This window comes from Prunus mume, linkage group LG8 (assembly GCF_029339155.1).
Source record: "Prunus mume cultivar Tortuosa linkage group LG8, ASM2933915v1, whole genome shotgun sequence".
Classification (NCBI taxonomy): domain Eukaryota; kingdom Viridiplantae; phylum Streptophyta; class Magnoliopsida; order Rosales; family Rosaceae; genus Prunus; species Prunus mume.
In genome coordinates, this window is record NC_142705.1 from 21,569,467 (window position 1) to 21,576,602 (window position 7,136).

At 40.6% G+C, this 7,136-nt stretch overlaps 1 pseudogene; it reads right to left on the reverse strand.

Moving 5' to 3' along the window:
* Positions 1 to 220: 220 nt before the first annotated feature.
* On the reverse strand, positions 221 to 935 carry LOC148915040 (uncharacterized; annotated as a pseudogene).
* Positions 936 to 7,136: the final 6,201 nt, after the last annotated feature.

Genomic DNA, 7,136 nt, shown 5'->3' on the forward strand with positions numbered 1-7,136 from the left:
GAAAACTGTTTATTTCAGATTCTATCCAAAATTTATTTCTAATCCAAGTTGTTTACAGTTTATTTCCCTTTTGTATTTTTACCATTGCTGTTTACTTCGTCAAAAGAAATTGAAAACCAAAATTGCAACAAAAATAAACTTTATTTAAAATAAATAGCCATGGGGCCCTCCCCATGGAAAATTGTTCATCATAAAGCAAAAAACTAAAAGCATAAATAAACTAACAAAATGAAAATCCTAATTTCTTGAGAGTTTCTTGCAAGTTGGTCTTTTTAAGGGAAAGTTCTTTTTGAAGCAAAGACCCCCTGATGGATTGAAGCCTCTGCAATCTCCAAGGCTGGCCTAGAAGCTGCAACCATGCTCTGCACAAGGAAGGTAGCCTTAATCTTGGAGCTCAGTCCAGCCCCGAGCCTGCTCTGCACTTCCCTGCACTCGCCACCGCTCTTGAAGCTCGCAATCTGCTTCTCCAATTTGTTTGCAGTGGTTTTGGCTTCCTTATACCCCGCCACCATCCGATCCAGCTTTTGTTTCGCTTTGCAAAATCACCAAGTTGGCTTCATGAGTGGCCTTGCAGAACTCAGAGATTTTGAAGGTGGGCTTGAGATCCTCATAACGGTCATGAAGGTTGAGCACATCCCTTGCCAAACCAAGGCTCATTTCAAGTATAGGTTTTGGGGCCATGTTCTGTCTGTGCAGCAGGTCCAGATCCTTCATTAGCTGGTCAATGGCTTCCCTATCCTCATCCAGCTCGAGATCGCTGATCCTCGGCCTCTCCATAGCCTCCTCCACGCCTTGGATTTTGCCTTACCTACAGGAGAGGTGAGCATCTCCAATCTGTCTAGCTGGGCATCTAAGTCCATAGCTTCAAACTCGCCAGCTTCTGGATCAAGCAAAGGAGGCCGTGGTAGATGAACTCGAAGGGAATGAATAGGCATCTCTGTAAGGAAGCATAAGCAAAAAAAGCGAAACAGAGAGAAAACCCAAAAATGCAATATATACTTACAAAGAACAATTGAAGGCTTCAAAGGATCGGTCATCATCGCTGTAAGGCCAGAGACTGCACTTCTACTTGGAAAGACAAATGCTTAAAGAAGCGTAACTAGAATAGAATTACAGTAAAATAAAGAGCAGGTAAAAAGAAAATTACCATCACTTGGCAGCTGCAGCCACTTTCACTACACCTTTCGAACTAAACAGTAGTTCTCGCTTACTCACAGCTCGGATGCAGATTGCTCGCTCCTCAACCGCAGCAGAGAGTGTTCTGCCTCTGATCCTCAAACAGGCCAGCTCAGCTAGTCACCGCCCTTGTCTTATGTTGCTACTGAGCCAAAGCGATGCTCTCAATCACTTAGAGAATTTCTTCCTAGCATGTATTGCAGACAAAGTGGACAAAAGTTAGAAAATGGAAAGAACAAAAGAGAAACAGATCTGTTGATCAAAGACTTACTTCTTTTTCTACTGTCTTTGTTTCTTCTTGAGGTCTCTCTCCAACCTCTTCTAAAGCCTCTAACTCCTTCTCTTGTTCCACAGCTTCAAAAGCCTCTCTCACTCTTCATCTCTGTGCTGGTTGTGGTGGAATCTGCATTACCTCGGCCACATATTCCTCTGCAGTCCTCTTTCTAAGTTGTTTTGACTTAGTAGGAGGAGGAGAAGGACTCCCAGCTGCAGGAGACAGAAGATAGGCCATTAGAACATAAGCTAAAACAGGCAAACAGACATAATGTAATTATGAAAAACTCAAATCACAAAATTCACCAAGCCGCAGGATGTGCGCTTCTTTCTTTTTCTTCTGGCAGAAGAAGGAGTGGCCTCAACAACCGCTTGTTTTGCCCGATCTTCTTCTTCTTCTTCTTATTCTTCTCCTTCTCCGTAAAGCGCTCAGATTCTCTGCAATAATGTATGACCGCAGAGGAAGCAAACAGTCGAGAAGGTCAATCATGAGAAAGACAAAAGGTAAGGAATGAAGGATAGAAAATTACTAATTACTTCTCCAACATGGGATGCATCATCCACCAATGTTCTGGTCAAGGAGGATCATTGCGGATGTAACAAAGTGTTAAAACATCATCACTACAAAAAGGATAGACAGAAGTAAGACACTACCTTCTATAACTTGAGCATTGATGTCCTTGATGGTCTGCACCATAAATTTGTGAGTCTCCTCTCCTGTGTGGACAGTCCATCCATCCCAGCCCTTAAAAAGCACCTCAAGTGCAGCGCTTGAAGGTAGAGCATGGAACCTAGCTTTCCACCAGGCATCGAACTCGGCAGAACTACAGGAATTCGGTTCCATGAGGGATAGAGGGCGTATGCACTATTGTTTATCTTGTTTACTACACATCTAGCATCCTTGTGCACCTCCAGGTCATCTGCATCTCTCCAAGAAGTGCCCCGATTGTAACTTCTATAAGACTTGAGTGGAATGAGCTGAGGGCAGCCAAGTTGCCTTGCACAGAAGTTGGGATGGTAGACTTCTACCCCCAAATGATAATTTGGAGGCTTTCCTCCTCCATGAGGCAGATCTCTCGGCAAAGTGACACTTAGGAATTTCTTCCTAAAGTCCTGCTCGATGCCTCCTCTTCCGCTCCTTCTCAAATAGTCTCAGATCCACCGGAACCAGTGGATATGTTCTTCTAATCACCACCGCCACTAAGCTACGCACTCTTAGTACAAAGGAAAAACATCGATACTCCTCGATCGATCGCTTGGCACCTCACGACATCAAGGGAGCCGCCATGACCTCGATCTTCGTGCAATGATGTTCGAAACCTCGGCCTGTGAAATAAACTCGCAGCCAAACTGGATCATCCGAATGCGCCGGAGCATAGTTCGTGAGGATTCTCCAAAGTAGCGAGATGCGATTCTGAAAAGATGGGCTAGAATTGTAGGACCAAGCCCTACATCCGTATGGTTGTACAATGCTTCGCTAAATGTTTGTATTCAAGCAGAATCGCCAAGACCGATTGGGGAGAATGAACCTATTCAGCCAAGATGTATGAATAGCATGTGTTGCCGGTCTTTGTCTCCGCCAAGACCGAACTTCCTCATGTAGTTGGAGAAGGAGCAGCCTGTTGATAAGAGTTGGAGAGATAGTGAAAGGCTTGGCTAGTTTCTCCTGGTTCTTTCTTTTATGGTAATCTCCTACTGCATCCACAGGTCTTCCATGGGGCCCTGAACCCAAATATTTGTGCCATATCCAGCAGAGTTGGAGCCATAGGGTCCACACGGAAGTCAAATGTGTTCTTGGCGAATTCCGTAAACATAGAGCAAGAGCCAGGAGGTTCTCATCTTTATTGATGGAATGCTTGGACATGAAGTATGGCATCATATATGCCAGCCCTCTTCTAGTGAGCTCCATATCTTAGAAGGAGTCTGTGCCAGTCTACCCATTTCACCTGAATTGTTTCTCACTTCACTAGATGGGAACGAACGGCTCAGATTCTTGTTGACCCAAGAATGAGAGGCCAAGGCGTAGTGCTCTCAAAACACAAAGGAGCTTCAGATCCTTCTTCATCAATTTTTCCATCTCAGTCGGAACTAGGCCAAACCAGTGTGGACCCAAAACTCGATTATTCTTGAACAAGTGAAGGACATTCTCATCCAGGTTCTTTTGGGCAAAAGGATGGAGCTTGCTCATAACCTCTATCGCGTGATTGTCAATTCCATTCCCAGTAATATAATCTAGAGGAACTGGAACAAAGGAAGACTGGGCACGGGATTTTGGGGAAGACATTTCTCAGGATTGTTCTTATTTTAGAAAAGGGAAAGTTGATAGGAAAGGCAAGGTAGGTTCTAGCAAAGGGAGAGTTGTCAAAGAGAAGCTCAACAGAGTGAAGTCTGGAGTACTAGGTTTCGGGATGAACAGGAACAGTGGGTTTTGAATTTCTTTTAAATAAGCTCAGAAAACGTGGGAAAGAGAAGCCAGGGATGTGGAGAAGACAAGGCGTCATCTGATATTGACTAGCTAGTAAAGAGCTAGTAACTAGCAGTTTCACCCGGACACTAGCTTAGTGGGAAGACGTGGCAGACGTGGGATAACGGAAGAAACTAGCGCGCCAATTTAATGGCTATTCAATTAAGTCCAAACCGCTCCAAAACGATTCGCACTTAGAAGCGTGTTTGGGCCTAAATTAGCACGCCACATCCAACAAAAGGAAACCCAAGATCCAGAAAGGCCTAGCCCAAACCAGACCAATGGACTCTAGCCTTAAAAGAAAATCACCTCTTGGGCTCAAAACAAAATAAGCCCAACACGATTTGGATAAAGAAAGGGACCTATCCTAGAACCCACGTGACATCTTTGTATTATTAGGTTTGGAAAAGTCAACAAAACCAACTAGAACAGAGTTGATAAATGGAAAGGTCAGTGGCTGGCAAACTGGAAGAGACACCTCAAAAATTTAAAGATCAAATCCCTCTTAACTATATATATATATTTAGAGATTTAGAGGTTTGCAAAAGGCAGTTTTGCCCGAGACAGTTTAAATTTCATCAACCATTCTGGCCAGAACAACCTCTTTATACTGAGATAAATTGTTAAAGTCCTCACCAGTCTGAGGCAAGAAAAGAACTTACTTGGGAGATATTCCTCACCCAAATTCACAATCGTTTGTTTGCAGAAATCAGTAACTTGGGGCGCAAGTTATCCATTCTAAACTAAGTCTGCTAGAATCTTCATTGCTAGCAGTGGCACGCTCACACACCAAAGAAAGCTAACTTGTTGACCAATCAATGGTTCACAAGGCATTTGAGAACTTTGCCCTTCCACCACAGGAATAAATGCAAAACGGGTGAACAATAATAGACGACCTTTTTTTTAAAAACACCGTCATCTTTACTTCATAATAGACGACCCTTTTTTAAACAAACCATCATCTTTACATTTAATAGACGACCCTTTTTTTTTTAAATACTGTCATCTTTACTTCATAATAGACGACCCTTTTTTTAAAACAACCGTCATCTTTACTTCATAATAGACGATTCTTTTTTAAACAAACCATCATCTTTACATATAATAGACGACCTTTTTTTAAAAAAAAATCGTCATCTTTACTTCATAATAGACAACCGTTTTTAAACAAACCATCATCCTTACATTTAATAGACGACCTTTTTTATAAAAAAAGAACCGTCATCTTTACATATAATAGACGACAGTTCTTTCAAAACAACCATGTCTTTACCAAAAAAAAGACACTTGATTTTTAAAAGACAACACTTGTCATACCTGCTATCGTTGTTTTTTGGTCAGATTTTAACTCTGAAGAAAACCTTTTTAATAAGACGACGCTTTTTTATTTGTGTGTGTCGTTATAAAAAAATATTCAACAGTACCTCCGTTTTTTAGTTATTTAAGTCACTTATCCACGACGGTTTTTTGTTACCATCGTCTTTTAAACACAACGACGGTTTTTTCTTCTACCGTCGTCTTTTTCTGATCGTCTTTTTCACTTTTTGTAGTAGTGATGGTTTCCCGATCCTTCTTCTTAATGTCTTGTTTGCTTACATACTACAATTCTCTTGCATATTCTTCATTCATTGCCTTCTTGTCCGCATCTTTTTTCATGTCTAACTCAATTCTCATGTTGCCATTCCTTGCAATTTCCTCCAAAAATGTTGCAGTATCATTGTTGGAAGTACTCCCCTCTTTACCTTCACCGCCATTCAACCAATAGGCCTCGACTCCTTTTGAATTAGTGAGGCTTGATTCATCTAGGAATCCAAAGGCGAATCTGATGCCGTTGAATCATGAAGTGGCATCTCGTTCAACACAACGGTCAGACGAGTGGGAATAATTTTGAATCGTGAACAATTTTTCACCACCTCCCAACATTATTTATGGTTGAAAGATTTTTTGCCTTGGCCAATGGCACTGAACCACATTTGTGCTTGTATAATCTATTAAAAAAAATATTGGTAATGCAAGAAACATGAAAAAAAAATAACAAATTAGGACATTAAATTTAATAAAACGGAAATTACAAATAATTTACCTCATTGCTAAGATTTTCACCGCTTCGATGGTTGTCCCTCGCTTTTACCAACGCATCGCTCTATTTCCCCAACTTTTTATTCAAAATTTTGCACCTACTTGCCAATGCCATTTTCGTACGAGTCGAACCTGATCTTTCACAAAATTTGGCATGAGGTTGCAACTGCTCTTAGGAATAGTGGCTAGTTGCATCAGGTTTTAGTATATATAAATTTAAAGAAAATTAGGCATTAGACATAATTAACTTTACTAATTAGTATGTAAGACATTGGGTATTTTGGTTTGGGTTTTAATACCTAGGAAAGAATTGCTATTTTAGATTTGGCCAAAGAAGAGGCCTAGATTCGTTGGGCCAGCTTAAAAATAAAAACTAAAAAGACAATTCTACCCTTCTTCTTAAAAAGCCTGGCCCATCTTTAAACCTAAAAACTAAATGACTATTTTACCCATGACTGTTTAAACTACGCGCGATTTGGTCTTGGTTTCTATTTCGTTTTCCTTCGGCGTTGAGGTTTTGGAGCTCTAGTTCTCGTTCTGCCATTGGAGCTTCAATTTGCTGGTAGGTTTTCGTTCATTTTTCTTCTTTTTTCTGCTACGCTTTCGTTCGATTTGCATGCGAAATGAGGGTTAGTTTTGGGTGATTTATGTTCTCCTTAGTGCGAGTATTTTGAGCTCAATTTTATTGCACGATTTTGTGGCGCAATCTTGTGGCATTCAATGTTAAACCCTCTCTTCTTCGTTTTGTGATCAGATTTGATTTTGAGCTGTTATTTGGTCATGGGGATTTTTTGCAGTCCTATGTCTGAGGTATGAGTACTTTAAAACCTGTTTTCGTTTATATCGACTTATATGTTTTTAGAATTTTGTTTTAGTACTTTTGTCTTAGTTTTCTTTTGGTTTCTATTCGAAGTTTTTTTATTTTCTCATAAACGGTCATATATTTGTTTCAGTTTTTTAGCAGAAACGCATTGCATTTTGGTTTCATAAACTACATTGGAAGTGTTTGGCAATGTTACAACTGCGGATGAACTGGAATTTGTTTAGATTTTCTGTCATAAAATGTATCTGCTTGTTTCATTTTAGCGAAACTGCAATGCAGTTTCTGGTTTCATAAACTTCATTAGAAGTGTATGACAATGTT